This window comes from Sceloporus occidentalis, unplaced genomic scaffold, assembly GCF_023333645.1.
Source record: "Sceloporus occidentalis isolate IW3139 unplaced genomic scaffold, rSceOcc1.0.p SCAF_7, whole genome shotgun sequence".
Taxonomy (NCBI): domain Eukaryota; kingdom Metazoa; phylum Chordata; class Lepidosauria; order Squamata; family Phrynosomatidae; genus Sceloporus; species Sceloporus occidentalis.
In genome coordinates, this window is record NW_028316987.1 from 50,987,993 (window position 1) to 51,007,352 (window position 19,360).

The 19,360-nt window shown below is 40.6% G+C and overlaps 1 protein-coding gene across 1 annotated transcript in view; it reads right to left on the bottom strand.

Moving 5' to 3' along the window:
• Positions 1-11,876, bottom strand: part of RARB (retinoic acid receptor beta) — a 399,083-nt gene extending 387,207 nt beyond the window's left edge. The window contains exon 1 of the mRNA XM_089532927.1: positions 11,844-11,876. The gene's annotated coding sequence lies outside the window, so the exon portion shown is untranslated. The remainder of the gene's footprint in view (positions 1-11,843) is intronic.
• Positions 11,877-19,360: the final 7,484 nt, after the last annotated feature.

A 19,360-nucleotide genomic window follows, 5' to 3' on the forward strand; every position in this document is an offset into this window, starting at 1 on the left:
ATTTCTTCTAATTTTAAATGATTAGAAATATTGGGGAGCGTGCTTCAAATCAGAGGTTGTACAAGATATACTAATATGCCCTGAATCCAGCAATTGTCTTTCTTGCCAATCCTGTGTGTATGTGTGTACTGCCAACCTGCATAGGGATCTTGGTTCGTCATTTTCCACTATATATTAAAATATTATAATTTAAAATTCATAGTTTAAAATTGACTGGTTACAGCTGCTGGAACAAATAGGTCTTAAATATTCCTTTAAATATGCAGACAGCGTATTTAGCTGTCGAATCTCTCCCAGCAGGGAGAGTCTAGGAACGGCCAATGAAAAAGTCCTCTGGGTTGCCAATCTATTCCTGGCCAGTTGAAGTAAATATCCCCCAGGGGACCTGAGTGTATGGGATGGATCAAAGATGAGGAGGCAATCCCTTAGGAATCCTGGACCCAAACTATATAGAGCTTCAAAGGTAATAACCATCACTTTGTACTTCGCCTGGAAACTAACTGGTACCAACTGCAATGAAACTATCTTGAGCACAGCTGGGGAGTGGTATACTATGATTTTTCTAAATATACATAGCTTGGAAACACAGCACAGACAGTACATTAACAATTCAATCCTTGTCCATTTTTTATTTTTAATTGATTTGCTTTTAAGTTTTAATTATACATCATTATTAACTGCCTAGAGCATTATTTTGTATTAAGAAGCTGGGAAATACATTTAATAGACGTGTAAATAAGCTTACTCAAAAGTAAGTGCAACTGTGTTCAACTATACTTCTTGTATGTCTGTTTTAGATTTCTGCATTCATCAGCTAAAAATTGACATTAGAAACAACATGTATATTTTCAGTGGGTAGCCATCTAATATTCCTACTTTACAACATTAAGAATAAAAGATCTGTAGCTTCCTAAGATTTTTCTTTGATCTTTTCTGGAAAACACAGAAAGCAATTATTCTTGTTTATGTCTGTTTTATATAGTGAATTAATACTCTAATGGCCTCTAATGTTACAACAAAGTACCCTCCATTTATAATCATGTAAGTTTACTATAGACTTCTGGTAATCATTTGCTACAAAGAGGTTATTAAGAATTGAACCAGTATATTAAAAGAATTATATGCTGCCTTGCTACTTAACTATTAATTTTCATGTAGAGCAAAGGCCCTGTGTCGAATTAAGGCCTAAGAATTCAACAGCAACAGTTTCCAAATAGCTTTCAAGAACACACACAAGAGAGCAAGACTGTACCATAGTGTAGCACACAGACAGAAAGGAACAGGGCTATAAAAACTTTATTTTCACTACATATATTTCTACAAACTAAAGACCCATACAGACAGGCCAAAACAACGCTGCTTCAGGTCACTTTGGAGGTATGCTGTTTAAATCCAGAGAAAACGGAGGTACTGGTGATAGGTTCCCCTGGTCCAGGAATGGCGGTGGTTCCACCTGTCCTGAACGGGGTCACGCTCCCCGTGAAGGACTCCGTGCGCAGTCTGGGGGTGCTTCTTGACTCGTCCCTTCACCTGACTGCTCAGGTGAATGCGACGGTCAGGAGTACCTGTTATCAGCTTCGGCTGATTCGCCAGCTGCGCCCATACCTGGCCCAGAGGGACCTTGAAACTATCGTACATGCTCTGGTAACTTCGAGACTGGATTTCTGCAATGTACTCTACATGGGGCAACCCTTATACCAAACTCGGAAGCTGCAAATGGTGCAGAACATGGCAGCGCGGCTGGTCACTGGCGTCCCCAGGACCAGCCATATAACACCTGTGCTTAAAGATCTCCATTGGCTGCCCGTCCGCTTCCGAGCTCAATATAAGGCGTTGGTTATTACCTATAAAGCCCTAAATGGCTTGGGCCCAGGTTTCCTGAAGGACCGCCTCTCCCCGTACATTCCGCCTCGCACCCTCAGAACATCTGGGCAGCAACTCCTGAAGGTGCCTGGGGCCAGGTTGGCTGTTACTGCCAGAAGATCCTTTTCCACAGCTGCCCCAGCCCTTTGGAATACGCTGCCCATCGAGCTCCGCTCATCTACCACCCTGGCCCAATTCAGGAAGGGTCTTAAAACCTTCCTATTTAATCAGGCATTCCCCGACTAAATATCCTATGGGCCTCCCTCCTCTCTCGTGGCCGTGAGGATGGGCTAAGGGGCTTTTTATTGTTTTTAAGGATTGTTATTATGTTTATGGTTTTGGCTGTTTTTAACCTTGTATGATGTTTGCACCTTGGTGCTCTTGTAAGCCGCCCTGATCGTTTGGAAGGGCGGGGTATAAATAAAAATTTTATTTTATTTTATTATTTATTAAATCATGCATGCATCCTAACAGGCCAGAAGCTGCTCCAAAGCCATGCTCCAGTCGTAAGGACCGGAGCGCAGCTTTGGCACCGCTTCTGGCCTCTTAAGATACATGTGTCATTTAAACAGCATACCTCCAAAGTGACCTGAAGCAGCTTTATTTTGGCCTGTCTGTACGGGCCCTTAATATTCTTCCCATCCTTTTTCTGTCCATTTTGCTTGTTTCTTTGGGATTATTTTTTTTTTTTTTTTGGCATGGAAATTTGTTTATTTTTAAAACATTCACTTTATGCAAACCCTTCTTTACTCTTCTAACCTAATGAACATATTTACTCCAATGATTCAAGCATGCCCCTGCTTGTTTTTCCAACTGTACTCTCACTCATTCATATTTTATAAAGTGTGAATTATTTTGTGCACACTACTTTGAACCACCCTATAAACCTCACAAGTGTGCAAATTCATCTCACAATGACTCTCAGAAAATTTGAAAATGTTACTTTCCCTGAGATATTGAATCCAAGGAGATTCATTTCCATCCCTACAAAGGAAAAGAAATTATGCTGAATGACCAGGAAGAATTATTCTCAACTACTGCTACAAGCTGGAAGTTCAAACTACTATATTTACCATGTGAATAAAGGAGGCTGGACACAAACATTTATGGGTGCTTCATCCCAAGGCATACTGGCCAGCTTTCTGATCTTTCTTTCTTAGGTTTAAACTTGAATCTAGCCATTCTCCAACAATGAAAAGATAATGGAAAACCTAGACCCAAACTGAAGGGCTGTGACAAGACAACCCTCTCCCCAGCAAAGGTGCCTGCTATCCTAAAGTCAGTGATTTTGATTTTATTTTGATACCAGTGACAGACAATCTCACAAGCACCTCTCCTTCTACCTCATTAGTGTATTATCATCAGGAAGGGGGAAGGAATTAAAATGGTTCTGAAGCACTGATCAAGGGTATGAGCCTGCAAACTACCATCAGAAAAGGAGCAAAGTCACACAAGAGTAAGATTTATTTTGAAGAAAACTTTCATCCTCCTCCACCCCTGCAAAAAACAAATTGTTGCAAAAATGAGTACCAAAAGAAAGTCCAAAGACACAATTTCATCTGATCTCTAGCATAACCTGCAAACTGGGTCATCTGGGCTGAATGAAAAGAGTTACAGGTAATCTGCATCACCGCACTGATTAAATTTGCATACCTATTGAACAACAGACAAGAGAAGCAATAATTGTATGAAGATACACAGAGGTGGTAGAAAAACATTAGTAATATCCCAAAACTGTTTAGAGCATTTTGAAATGATCTCAAAAAAGTCCACTTCTTCTTACATTTGTATTATCTGGAATTCATATTCTATATTGTCAAAGGCCTTAGAAAAAAATCTAGGAAAATCAACAGGCTTGGTTTCATTATCTTAAGGATTACTGTATATACTCATGTATAAGTCTAGAAATTTAGGTTAAAAAATTGACCCGGAAAACCTGAGCCGACTTAACCATGGGTCAATGTAAGTACTGTATCTTAACTCTTACATCAATGAAGGAACTATCCCCCAGTGAAAGGTAAGACTTAACTCCTTACATCAATGAAGGAACTAACCCCCTGTGGAGGCAGCCCATCTGGGAAGAGGCTTGGGACGACTTACCATACTGACCCATGTCAACCTAGTTTTTTGGGGTCAATCTTGACCTAAATTTCTCAATTTATACACAGTATATATGGTATTCAGGTTGCAACTGAAATTGCTCTAAAGGGCTCTTCAAGATGTGACCAAGCTTCTATGAAGAGACTAACATGGACAAAGTTCTACACCCAATCCCATTTAGGCAGAGGATTTCTGAGTCAACTTTTACTATTGGCAGACTCATCAGTGGCAGGGAATCTAGGAAATCTCAGAAATCATGGCCTATGGAAAACAATTAGTCTGAATACAACTGCCATTATTTCTAACCCATGCTTGCAGGAAATTTCTCCAGTATTCTCCTCTGGATGAGAACACAAAGATTTCTGTGCAGTTCTTGACTACTGTCCATGCTTCAGTAGGTATGCAACTGTAGAAAAATGCATGATTTCTTTTTTCTATGCAGAAACACAAGCTTGCTTTCTACACACATATACATATGGTTTTTCTATGCATAAAATACTTTCTATACTGAAATTATTTTTTGTGTACAAATACACATTCTAAGAAAAACTATTTTTTGTTCAGAAATATACTTTCTGTGCAGAAATACAGGTTTTTCTGTGTAGGAAACATGTTTTCTGTGTAGAAACAAACTTTCTTTACAGAAATACATAGTTTTTGCATGCAGAAACACATTTCTGTGTGGAAGGAATACCCACATGTATTTCTGGACAAATATTTTCTAATGTGCAGCTTCTCACATCTAATGTGCAGCTGCCTGTATTCTTCTTGATAGGGATTCCCAAGCACTAGGAAATCCTTTTTCCAACCAAGAAATAAACAGCAAAGGAATATTCCTCCCAGGTTTGTTTCTGACACTCAGTGTCAAAGTGTTACTCAACAAGAGGCATTGTCTCAATTCCAGGTGGTCCTTGTTACTAAATATGTTACTAAAATCAATGCCTTCTCCAAGGAACAGAAGGGGTAAGTGGCCAACAACCATCTCAGCCACAGACAAATAAGTCTAAGAAGGCAGAATACCTGAAGGTGAAGTCAGTTTTTCTAAATTCCACAGGGATGAAGCTGTTTCACAGAAGAACTTTTCTGGCAATTAGCAATTGCATTAGGCCTACCATTAGAAGAAGGGAGGAAATTGCCTCAGGATATCATAGCAGGCTGGCAATGGTCAACCCCTGGCTAATTTTCTAAACCACCCTGTCTATTCATGTCTGTTGGAAGGCAGTGCTTTTTGTACCCCACAAAATGTCCTAAACCCCCTAAGCTCACCTTTGTACTCTCAGGAATATCAGACACTAGGTCCATTCTTATTATTACACAATTATAGCAGTATGATGCCACTTTAACTGCTACAGTTCATCCTATGGAATCCTAAATCTGGTTTGTAGCCTAGGGAAACACTAGAGCTCTCTGGCTGAGAATTCTAAACATAAAAGGCAAATTTCAGGATTCCATAGAATACTGACATATCAGTCACTAAGTGACCTTAGGCAAGTCACACTCTCTCAGCCTCAGAGGATGGCAATGGCACACCCCCTCTGAAGAAACATGTCAAGAAAACCCCACGATAGGGTCACCTTAGGGTCGCCATAGGTCGGAAACAACTTGAAGGCACACAACAGCAGCATCAATTAAAACAGAAACAGAGCTCCCCTAAAAGAAAATTCTAACAACATGATTAGTTATTGGCCTTAATTCAACATCCCCTCAATGTAGTGTAACAATCCACATGTGGACCTTTCACTAGCCTGATCCTTATACCACCACCACCACCTACTTTAAGCTGCCTCAGACAGGCATTATGTGCTGAAATGAGAGCATACAGGATTGGAGAAGGTCTGACAACCATCAACAACCACATACCCAATGATGGCATCAGTGCTGAGATCCACAAAGGTCTTTGGGAAGTCTCAGTGTTTCTGTAATCAATCTGCTTCCAGTAGGTAGAGGAAGGGATTACCAGAGGTTTCTCTGATCCTACCTGTTCACGGTGCAGCACAGAAAGCCTGTATTAGGCAGCTCTGGGGCTTTCTTAAAATCATTTAAAATTACACCGATCTTAAAATCACTCCACTGGCTGCCAATTAGTTTCTGGGCAAAGTACAATGGCTAATGGAGCACACCAGGGGATTCCAAAAGAAAATCAGCATGTGCTTTATAGACTACAGCAAAGCCTTTGACTGCATAGATCATGAAAGGCTATGAAATGCCCTTAAAGTCATGGAAGTGCCAACACATCTGATAGTCCTGGTGAACACGGAGAAACAAAATAGGTCCCAACTGGCAAAGGGGTCAGACAGGGCTGCATCCTTTCACCCTATCTGTTCAATGTGTATGCAAAACATATTATAAGAAAAGCAGGCTTGGACACAGGAGATAGAGGAGTGAAAATAGGAGGAAAGAATATCAACAATCTAAGATATGCAGATGACACCATAGTACTAGCAGAAAACTTCAAAGATCCAGAACACCTATTAAGGAAGATCAAAGAAGAAAGTGCAAAGGCAGGCTCATTGTTGGACATAAATAAAACCAAAATAATGACCACCAAGGATCTTCACAAGTTCAACTTAGACAATGAAGAAATAGAAATAGTAAAAGAGTTTCCATAACTGGGATCAAACACTGATAGAAATGGGGACTGCAGTCAGGAAATCAGAAGAAGATTAAGAATGGGGAGGGTGGCTATGAAAGAACTAGAAAAGATCCTAAAAAGCTCTGGCCTGATCCAGACCGGCGCTTTGCATTACATGGCGGCGGCGTAACAATGGCACCGCCCCATGTACAATGGCGCACTCGCGACATCACTACAGCGTCGCACAAAGAACCCGGAAATTCCAGGTTCTTTTTGCTTTGCAGTGGCGGCTTGCCGTTTGGGGGCTGTGCTGTCCCTGAGGAGCAAAAACGGGCGCCGGCAGACCGCCATTTCTTGGCGGTCTGTCCTGCGCCAAAGACAAACAGCTCAGCACAAAAGTTAGAATCATACAAACCATTGTATTCCCTATTACCATGTATGGCTGTGAGAGCTGGACAGTTAAGAAAGATGATAGGAAGAAAATCAATTCATCTGAGATGTGGTGCTGGAGAAGAGTGCTGAGGATCCCATGGACAGCCAAAAGAACAAACAAATGGGTCCTAGAGCAGATCAAGCTGGAAACCTCCCTGGAAGCCAAGATGACCAAACTGAGGCTGTCATACTTCAGACACATCATGAGAAGGAAGAATTCATTGGAAAAGGCAATAATGCTGGGAAAGGTGGAGGGAAGTAGAAAGAGAGGAAGGCCACATGCCAGATGGATGGACTGTATTAAGGAGGTCACGGTTATGGGGTTGCAGGAATTAAGCAGAGAAGTGGAGGACAGGGGGTCTTGGAAATGTCTCATCCATAGGGTCGCCATGAGTCGAGATCAACTCGAAGGCAGTTAACAACAAGAAAAAGTACAAAGTATTGGTTATTACCTTTAAAGTCCATGGTTTGGGTCCACGTTACCTACAGGATCGCGTTCTACCATACAATCCACTCTTTACACTCAGATCCTCTGGGAAATGTTTGCTCCAACCAACCAAGAGTAGATTGGCAATGGTTCCCAGAGGACCTTTTTGTCTGCAGTCCCCAGACTGTGGAATAACCTTCCAGAAGAAATACAACAGCTGAAAATGCTGACAGCATTTAAAACAACATTAAAGACACATCTCTTCTGCCAGGTTTACCCAGTCAATTTTAAATCCTGACTTTTAATTGGTATATTTGAAAGAATGTACAGTGCGTGTACCTCATATACGGGCTTGCCATCCACAGCTTTAAGCTTAACGCAGATGGCAAGCCCCAAATGTTACAATGGCATACGCAGGAGTGCACAGCCATTGAAACAAACGGGACTTGAGGTCCCGTGTTTTTTGTCATGTGTGGTGGGGGGGGGCAGAACGCATCCGCCACGTATACAAAGGGCCCACTGTATTATATGAGTGTATTTTAATGGTTTTACAGTATTGTGTATTAACTGTTGTGTATTAACTATCAAAAGGGACATTATACATGCAGGTATTCCTACCTGAGTTCTGGCCATTATCACCAGCAGCCCAGTAACATGTTAAAAGATAGTGTTATTACTTCTCATGTGTTATTTCCTAGTTCTAAGCAAGTGGGTGAAACTACTTTTCTCTTCATACACACCTAAGTACTCTATTCTTCAATCTGATTCTAAGTGGAAGTTATAAACCTTCTTCTTGAAAAACACTGCTCTGTGAAACTGGAAAGGCTGCATATTTGCATTAACAGGTGGTATTCTAAAACATAAAAAGGAAAAAAAGTGCTATTACACCAACTTTAGTTGTGTGTAAATGTTACATTTTGTATGGGGAGAAAGATATAATATTGATGAAACAGAGACAGATTAATATTTATTGGCCACTTATAACTCACCAAAACCAACATCAGCCAATGTATGTTACAGTCTCATTACATGGTACTTTTATCAAATACAATTATAACATCCTATTACTGATTCATAAGAATAATGTGTACCCGCTATCCTTTCTAATAACTACGTAACAGACAAAAATTTAAAATCCACTGCTATTTCATACATCTCACCTACACCTAAAAATATTACAGTGCGTAAGATCAATAACGAAAACGAAGAGAACAGGTACACACTTTGAGTAATAAAACTCAATTTACCTTTTGCAAAGTACATAAAAATCCCAAAAGTATGTATAGTTCCTGATTCTATCTCAATCAGAACCCGATTCAAATTGGCAAAATAGATGCTCTTGGAAGACCAAATTTGTATTCTAGCTGAATTCTCTTCCATAAAAAATGCTCAACTTAATCTAAAAATAGTGTTTTTGACTGGCTTTCCAAGGATGCATTTATTAGTCTAAGAACAAATCTGTGAGCATCAAAGTTTCTTTTGCTCATAGAAATGGGTTTAGTGCACAATTTTGCTATGCATTTATGCAAACGATGGTAAACAGAATTATAAAAGGCACATAATAAACATCAAATGAGGTTATTTTGATCCCTGCTTTATGTTGTCAGACTTGTGAGCATAGTTTAGTGTTTTCTATTCATGGCTTTAGATTATCAAATTACTCCCTGATGATGTCTCAGATGTGCTTTTGTCTGCAAATGAGAAGGAATAAAATACCAAGGCATTAACGTTAAATTACTATCGTTAATGGTGTAAATACGAAAATAATTACTGCCTCGTCTCATCAATTATTATGTGTTCATTACTGAAGTCCTTGTAAAGCTTGCGTTTTCTTGTTACAATTATTTTTACTTTGATTTTTTTTCCGGCCAGCTACATTATTGCTTCACCAGTCCTTTAAGCAGCATTCAGCAGTTACACAAGCCATTTAATCCTGTTTAAAGCTTCATTTACCAAAAAAAAAAAAAAAAAAAAAGCTTCCGTTCAGATAATTTTTAACATCCTGAACACTTTTTCCCCCCATTTCTGTCCTGATGCTCAAAAGCAGCACAAGGATGAGAGAGGTGGAACGCCGACATTTGTCACAGGAGATTATTTCAAACCCACCGGTGAGTTAAAAAGTCTTCTAATCTGGTTTTATCACCTCTCAGGAGTAGTTCTGCTATTTTAGAATACGGCTCTCAATTGCCATTCCATCTTATATTTTTAGTCCCAATGCTTTGTCCCCAAGTGATATCAACAGTTTTATCTGGATGTCAGGTGTTTGGTTTTTTTACCTCTATCCTGGCAATTTTGCCAAGCTGCAAGAAGTGAAAGCACCCTCATACATACACATATATACACACACACATATATACACACAGAGTATATATGCATGCATAGGTTCACACAACTCTCCACCTCCTGATTTTGCTCAAAATGCCAGCTGCCCCAGGTCCTTCTGCATCTGTGACCCTTTTCTCTTGGGTTAACTCCTTCATCATTTTGATGGATCCCGGCTGCTTCACTGTCCATTAGGCACCCAGGCAGTTTGCAAACCTCCAGTTTTGGGGGTGCAGAAAGAAGTAAAAATAAAGGGAAGGGTAGGCAAAAAGATCTCTCCTTGTGTCTGATGTCTCAAGTAAGAAGCCACCTCACAGAGCCACTTTCTGACCCCATCCAAAGGTGGCTTTGCTGTGGTTTGTGGATGGTTATTGGTCTGGTTTGGTGCATCATGCAAAAAGCACAGTGACCCAGGATACATCATTAGAGGGATGCTCTCCTGCCCAACAGGATCTTGTAGCACCTTTTGAGACTCAACTGAAATAAAGACGTTGGCAGCAGGGGCTTTTATAAGACACAAATGCATCTGAGGAAGTAGACTTTAGTCTACGAAAGCTTCCGCTTGCCAACTTCTTTCTTTCAGTGAGTCTCAAAAGGTGCTACAAGATCTCTCTGCATCCTGATTCCATAGCTCAACTTTGCAATATCTCACTATGAAAAGTTGACACACAAAATCAATCAATCGATCAACCAATATTAATTGATTCCTAAACCAGAGTCATAAGAGTGATAGCTAAACAGCTGGAACTGGAAAGTTGGATCTAGAAGGACACTTGACCATAGCTCCCACCCCTTGCAAACTTTATTCTAGCTGCTGCTTTGTTGTGTGCCTTTCAAGTTCTTTCCAACTTATGGAGACCCTAAGAAGAAAGCCTGTCCTGGGGTTTCCTGGGCAAGGTCTGTTCAGAGGAGGTTTGCCATGGCCATCCTCTGAGGCTGAGAGAGTGTGCCTTGCCCAAGGCCACCCAATGGGCTCCCATGGCCGAATTCGAACCCTGGTCTCCAGAGCTATATTCAAAGCCACTAGACTTTAGGGTCGCCCCAAGTCAAAAAAGACTTGAAGGTACACAACACACACAGAGAGAGAGAGAGAGAGAGAGAGGCTCCCCTGGTTCCACCGCACACAAGCCACACAATGACACAACTCCTTTGTGTCACTTTTGCCTGGGGAAAAGGTTGCAAAAGATCCCCTGAGGAGGCCAAGCAGAGAAGGAAAGAAGGAAGGAAGGAAGGAAGGAAGGAGACACCCCAAGGCAGCTCTGCATCCAGGGAAGGAAGGCAGAAAAGAATGGAAGAAGGAAGATAGGTAGGAAAGGAAAGAGAGAAGGAAGGAAGATAGAAAGGAAGGAGGGAAAGAAAGAAGGAAGGAAGATAGAAAGGGAGGAAGGCGGGAAGGAAAGAAAGAAGATAGGAAGCAAGGAAGGAGGGAAAGAAAGAAGAAGGAAGACAGGAAGGAAAGAGAGAGAGAGAAAGGAGGGAATGAGGAAGGGAGGGAGAGAGGGAGGGAAGGAAGGAAGGAAGATGGGAAAGAAGGAAAGGAAGAGAAGAAGAAAGGGAGAGGAGGGGGAGAAAGAAGAAAGGAAGAGATGGAGGAAGGAAAGAAAGAAAGAAAGGGAGGAGAGAGGTAGGGATAAAGAAAGAAAGAAAGAAAGAAAGAAAGAAAGACGGAAGGTAGGACAATAGGAAGGAAGGAAAGAGAAAGGAGGGAGGGAGGTAAGGAAGGAAGATAAGAAGGAAAGAACGAAGGAAGAGAGGAAGGAAGGAAAGAGAGAAAAAAGAAAATGAAGGAAGGATAGAAAAAAGAAGAAATGGAAGGAAGGAAGGGAAGGGAAGAAGAAAATGAAGGAAGGAAGGAAGGAAAGAAAGAAAAAAAAGGAAGGACGGAAGGAAAGAAAGAAAGAAAGAAAAAGAAAGGCAGGAAGAGAAGGGGAGCGCGCTCTTCCCGCTGCCGGGGTCCAGAGGGGCTGAGTCTGTGTCTCTGGGAGAGAGGAGGACCTGAGGAAGGGACCCTGGTGTGGCACCCTCCTCCTCCTCCTCCTCCTCCTCCTCCTCTTGCCCTACCGCTTCATTCCCTCCCCCTCCTTCCCCCCAAAACCAATAAATAAACAGAAACATATCCATGCCTACAGAAGATGCCAGGCGACAAGGGGACGGAGGCGCATCCATCCGCAGAGTACCGCCGCGAAGAGAGAGAAGGCTCCGCTGGGGCTGGAGTTCAGGCGGGGCTGGGAGGGTCTGTGTGTGTCTCTGTTTGGAGGGGCTCCAGCTGCCCAACTGCGCCCGCCCGCACCTTCTTCCCAGTCCGGGAGCCCGAGCCCAGAGTCCACGTGCCGCGGGGCGACAGGAGGAGGAGGAGGAGGACACGCCCACCCGCCCCAAGCCCCGCCCACCACCCTCCAGCTCCTCTTCACCTCAGCCTCTCTCTCCCTCTCTCTCTGAGGGAGATGCTCCTTCTGGGAGAGACTGAGAGAGGGGCTGCTCTCTGAGGGAGAAGGGCACCAATAAACTCTCTCTGTTGTTGGTGGTGGTGTTGTTGTTAGCTGCCCCACTCATGGCGACCCTGTGGATGAGACACCTCCAAGATCCATAATAATCCATAATAATAATCCATAATAATAATAATAATGACCCATAATAAACATCCAAAATCATCATCATCATCCATAATAATAATAATATAATCCATAATAATAATAGCCCATAATAATAATAACCCATAATAATCATCCATAATAATAATCATCATCCATAATAATAATAATCCATAATGTTCTATGGACCTTGTTTGACTTGTAATGTTCTTATGTTTTCCTATTGATTGCCACTGCATTGATATTGCTTATTGTTATGGTCTGCTTTATAGTAGCCGAATCTCCTTCCTTGGAGCCCTTTAAACAGAGGCTGGATGGGCATCTGTCAGGGATGCTTTGATTGAGATTTCCTGCATGGCAGAATGGGGTTGGACTGGATGGCCCTTGCGGTCTCTTCCAGCTCTACGATTCTAAGATTCTATCACTGGGAGGCTGGGAAGGGATTAGTTTGGGTTTTTATTGTGTTTTTATTGTATTTCCACTGTTGTTCGCTGCCTAGATTCCTCACTGTTTGGGCAAGATACAAATAAATTAATAATAATAATAACAATCCATAATAATAATAATAATAATAATAATAATAATAATAATTTTTATTTCTTACCCCCCTCCCCTTGGATTGGGGTGGGGAAAACAAAAATTAAACCAATAAGATCAGTTAAAACACACTTCAGTTTAAAAGGACTAATAAAATGTTTGTTGTTGTTCCAACTCATGGGGACTCCATAGATGAGACATCTCCAAGAATCCCTATCCTCCACTGCATTCTTGCCTAGATTTGCAAGCCCTTGCCTATAACCCCCCTGATTGAGTCTATCCACCTGGTTTGTGGTCTTCCTCTCTTTCTTCTACCCTCTGCCCTTCCTAGCATTGTTGTTTTTTCTAGAGATCCATGTCTTCTCATTTTGTGGCCAACTTAATCATCTTAGCTTTCAAGGAGAGCCCTGGTCTGATCTGTTCAAGAACCCATTTGCTTGTCTTCTTGGCTCTCCATTGTATCTGAAGTACTCTTCTCCAGCACCACATTTCAAATGTGTTGGTATTCTTTCTGTCTGCTTCCTTCACTGTCCAACTTTCACATCCATACATGGTAATTGGGAATACAATGCCCTGAACAATTCTGACTCTGTTTTAGAAACAATTATACTAACAATAATGTGTTGTGGATAAAGAAGTGATCAGTTTGACCACTAAGGCCTGCCAGAACAATATTCTAAATAGTAAATGAAAATATGTAGCAAGTATACAGCACATCCTTAGTGATAAAAATGCTTCACATTTAAAACTGCAAAAATTATTCTAAGATATTTGCTAGTTCTAATTTGACTCATTGAACCGGTGGAATTTATGTCAGTGTTGTTACCATTCAGCAGTTGATCCACAGGGTTGTTCTACCTAAGGTTAGCAATTGGATTTAGGCCGTTATATCCATATTATTTATTTTACCTACAGTGTATTATTAGTTATTAAAAATTAATAATATTTATTACTGATTGTCAAAAAGTTTTGATTGTCAGATTAGTAATAGGGCGGTCCACCTTCACATTGTCGCTCGTCTCGGGAGCTGAGCCATTCACCTATTTTGCCCTGCCTCACAGGATAGTTATGAGGATGAAGGCAGAGAGAACTATGCATATTATCATAAACATCTATTTGAAGGGATGTCATACTGAGGAGGGAGCAAGCTTGTTTTCTGCTGCTCCAGAGACTAGGACCCGAAGCAATGGATGCAAACTGCAGGAAAAGAGATTCCACCTCAACATTAGGAGGAACTTCCTGACAGTACGGGCTGTTCGACAGTGGAACAAACTCCCTCGGAGTGTAGTGGAGTGGAGTGTAGTCTCCTTCCTTGGAGGTCTTTAAACAAAGGCTGGATGGCCATCTGTCAGGGATGCTTTGATTGTGATTTCCTGCATGGCAGAATGGGGTTGGACTGGATGGCCCCTGTGGTCTCTTCCAACTCTATGATTCTATGATTCTAAGGCAGGAAGAAATGAAGACATAAATGTATTGTATACAGTACATGGTATGCTGAAGAGGTGGAGGGCTTGAAGAGACAGCACTATTAGCAAGTATAGCTTCAAACAGTAAATATTTCAAGATTAACTGATCTTGAAAAGTCAATTAAAACTGTTCCATAATAAAAGAAATGTACAGTAAATAAAATAGGTATAGGAATAACTAGTAAATTTTTCATTCAGATGTAAAGGAAGAGAGTGAAGAACATGACTTCCAAGGAGGCTGACCATCAGATTTGATCTTGAGGAATCCTATCTTAAGTCCACATTCTTGGTGACTGAGCATGACTTTCTCTCACAATAATAATTACTAAGTAATTGAACGGACTACTATAGTTCATTTATGGTCTAATAAATAAGATTCTTAGGAATTCTAAGCAGGAATCTGCCCTGGCTTGAGTACACAGCCTGCCAAAGGCCTCACTGGTGTGTGTTTTGTCAAACACAATTAAAATATAGTTTTTTGTGGGTTCTTTGGGCTATGTGGCCATGTTCTAGAAGAGTTTATTCCTGAAGTTTCGCCAGCATCTGTGGCTGGCATCTTTCTCTGAAAGATTAAAATATGTTGGATAGGATGTCCATTTTGTAAATGTTTGCCAAACTGTAGTTTATTTGGGAGGTATCCTGTCAGAACTGGGACCCAAGGTAGCCACTCAAAAACTTTTCTATGAATCATATGTGTACTCCAGGCAAAAAATTAATTTGCGTGCTTTCTTCACATTTATATAACATTTTTATAATTATATATGTGAGATCCAGACTTGTTCATATTTAGAGCAGATCAATTGTGCTGAGAGGGAGTCCTCTCTCACACTTTAATACTGTTGCTTTAGCTGCCAATAGAGTGGCAAGGGACCATGGAACCAGAACTGTCCTTTGAGAGCAAACTATGCCCAGTTGGAAGAACAACAGAAACAGAAGATTGAGGACCTGTTTTGTCCTGCTATTCAGTGTTGCCAACAAGCCTCGAAGATATTCCCTGGAATGTTTTTCCAAAATCCCCGGAATTCCCCAACCAACCAACCAACCAACCAATCAATCAATATTTATTGATTAGCTTGGAATTCCCCAATATTTACCAGAATATTCAGTCAAAATCCCCAGAAAGAAATTAATTAAATTCCCCAGATTCCAGGGAATTCCCCAGAAATTGGCAATGCTGTACAGTTTCACTTTTGTGCATTTGCCTTGAGAGTCACCAGCCATAGTAGGAGCCATAGTCTTGCTGCCATTCAACAAACTGACCACCGAAGTTGGTGCACCACTAACCGAATGTAAATGCTTGCCTACAAGGATGTAGGGATTCACACATTTGAACTGAATTACTAAGAGCACTATGTCCTCTCCTTCTATTAAATTATAGGTTGTACTGCTAGTACACTTTAGAATTACATAACCTGCACCCTTTCAGAGGTTGTGTCTTTTCGTACGTCGGTACAGTTGTAGGTAAGTGACATTGTCTATGAGCATCATTTTGTTTTTAACTGCCCCCAAGTCATGCCTGATCCATGTTGTATGAGACATCTCCAAGACCCCCTGTCCTCCACTGCTCTACTCAGCTCCTGTAATTTCATGCCCATGAATTTTCTGACTGAGTCTATCCATCTGGCACATGGTCTTCCTCTCTTTCTACTGCCTTCTACCTTTCCTAGCATTACTGTCTTTTTCAATGAATCATGCCATCTCATGATGTGGCCAAAGTACAACAGCCTGTGTTTGACCATCTTGGCTTCTAGGTTTTTTTTGCCCTGGTTTTATCTGCTCAGGGCCCCATTTGTTTTTCCTCTTGGCTATCCACAGTATCCCCAACACTTGTCTTCAGCACCACATTTCAAATATGTTGATTTTCCTCTTATTTCTTCTTCACTGTCTAGCTCTCACATCCATACATGGTGATGGGGAATACTATGGCTTGGATGATTCTTTCTTTAGTGTTCAGTTGTATATCTTTTTGTTCTTTATGAACTTGTCTAGTTCTTTCATAGCTGCCCTTCCCATTTCTAGTCTTCTTCTGATTTCCTGACTGCAGTCTCCACTTTGAACAATGTATCATCCAAGGTACAGGAATTCTCTAACTATTTTAATTTCTTCATTGTCTAAGATGAATATGTATAGTTCCTCTGTGGTCTTTATTTTTGTTTTTGTTTTCTTTATGTTCAGCATTAAGCCTTTCATTGCACTTTCTTCTTTGACTTTCCTTAGTAATTGCTCCAAGTCTGTGATGTTTTCCGCTAATAGTATGGTGTAATCCACATATCTTAGATTGCTTCCTCCTATCTTTAATCTTCCTTTTTCCAAGTCTAGGCCTGCTCTTTGTATGATGTTTTCTGCATACAAGCTGAACAGATAGAGTGATAGGATGCATCATTGCCTGACTCTTTTGCCAATGTTTCTCTGTATTTTGTTCTAACAGTAGATTCCCATGCACTCCCATGCCCTTAGAGCCACTCATAGCTTTTCATGGTCTATGCAGTCAAATGCTTTGCTGTAGTCTATAAAGCACATGCTGATTTTCTTCCGGAATTCCTTGGTGCACTCCATTTGTCATCATGTGTTTGCAATGTGGTCCCTAGTGCCTCTTCCTTTTTTTTTAACCCCATTTGCACTTCTGGGATGTCTCTCTCCATGTTTGGAGTCCTATTTTGGAGGATTTTGAGCATAATTTTGCTTGCGTGGGAGATTAATGCTATGGTCCTACAGCTACTGCAGTCTTTTGAGTCTCCTGTTTTGTGGACTGGGATATATATTGATCACTTCCGGTCTACTGGTCATCATTTTGTTTTGCATATTTGATGACATATTTTAGTTAGTACTAGAATTGATTCTATCTGTGTGGCTTGTAGCAATTCAATTGGAATGTGAATTCAATTGAAATTGTGAGCATCATAAAAATCTACTAATCGGACAGTCTGGTTACTAGTGATACTTCCTTTTTCATGTACCTCTCCAAGCAAGTCCTTGCCATTGCTCTCCACATCTGGTTAGACTGCATTCCTACATATACTGTACTTATCTTGGAGTAAGTTACTTCTAAGTGGATATGCATAGAAATGTGCTATTATTTGTTCTGGCCTAGGAGCATTTGTTGCCTGTTTTTAGAGGACCCATTACAATCATTGTTATACTGTCCCTGTACATTACTAGGGCAATATGCAGTTCAGTCATCACACATACACATACACACAGAGAGACAGAGGGACAGACAGACAGACAGACAGATCTTGCACATAATATGGTTTTAAACTATTTTAACTGGTATTAATCACCCTATTATAACTTGTCACATAGTTTAAAAATATTTTTTCATATGCTTAAATTGTGCCCTGGTATTTAATACTGTTTAAATTGGGTTAAACTGATTTTATTGTATACTGCCCTGATATCATATGTTACATGGTGGGATATGAATCTTTTAATTTATAAATAAATAAATAAATAAATAAATAAATAAATAAATAGAAGACCAAGCCAAAGCCAAAAAAGCACAAATGCCACAACCGTATTCCTTACAGTCTTTCATCTTATCAGGAGCTGCTGTCACACTGCAGAATTAATGCAGTTTAACACTGCTTCAACTATCATGGCTCAATGCTATGAGATTCTGGGGATTATAGTTTGCTGTGACAGCAGAGCTCTCTGACAGAGAAGGCTAAATATTTCACATAACAACAAATCCCAGAATTCCATAGCATCGAGTCATGGCAGTTAAAGCCGGGTCAAACTGCATTAGTTCTCCAGTGTAGATGTAACCTCAGAGTGGTATTCACAGCATTACAATAGCCCCAAGGTGTTCCACAACATCTAGCAAATGTAATGTAATATTAAGGTTTCAATCCCAGGGTTATAGATCAGTCAGAAAGTGGACCTACTTCTAAGTATATAACCATGGAATTGCCACAATATGTCTCACAGTGGGAACTCTTCTATCTTCTTTCTGTAGCAATTTATCTTGGTTTAGTCACTACAGAGTCCTTAGAGATAAACACAATGCAGGAAAAACAAATGAATCAGACTTTTGACAGCCATAATGAGTTCAAGGAGGTATTATGTAAACATTATTAAGTGTAATAAACACACGTCAGCATGAAACAACCTTGTGTGGAAGTTCCAGTAGAAGCCACAGTGAACCTCCTATTCATAATGTCTTTTTAACTTTATGTGGCTTGTATAATAGGAGTTCAGCATTGCTGCAGCTGTGACAGGAAATCTTTACTCTGCAATAGATAGGTCAGTTCAAATGAGTGCCATAGGGAGCCTGCACACTTCCTTCATAGATGCAATGCATTAGTTAAGCCAACAGCAATGTCTCTTTCCAGCTTTCCCAGTGTAAATATTTGTGAAGTACAGTAATTATAGGCACAATGAGGCAGTTAACAAGAATAGGGCAAACCTTTCACAGGGTTTTCTTGGCAAGATTTGTTTAGAGGGAGTTTTTCCATTGCCTTGCTCTGAGGCTGAGAGTGTATGATTTGCCCAAGGTGACCCAACAGTGTGTTTCCATGGCTGAGCAGAGATTTGAACCCTGGTCTCGAGGATCCTAGTTCAGCACTCAAATCATTACACCACACTGGCTTGTTGAAAGATAGGGGCATTTATGGCAACAGATCCTCCTAGGCCTCATTCCCACTACTTTTTAAACCAGGTTCCCACTTAAATCGATTCACTGAAACAATTCGGTGAGGGAAGCCATGCACCATACCCAGTTAACCTTTTTGATGCTGACTTTCCCCCTGTCTTTTTTACCAAATCGATTCAGTGCAAGTGTGAACTGGAAGCGGATCAGAATCAATTCAAATTGTGGTTTTGGTAGAAAATAGTAATAATAAAAAGCTTCATTTATATACCACTTCATACTGAACTAACAGTGTCTAAGCAGTTTATAACTGTAAACTAATCAAACATTGTTTACTATTTGCACATATGGAAAACATATTTGTAGGGATTTAAAGGATAACAATTTAAAACCACAAAGGCAAAAATAAAAAAGATGATGGAATCTATTAAGTAAGTAAAAAATATCAGCCTACATAATGCC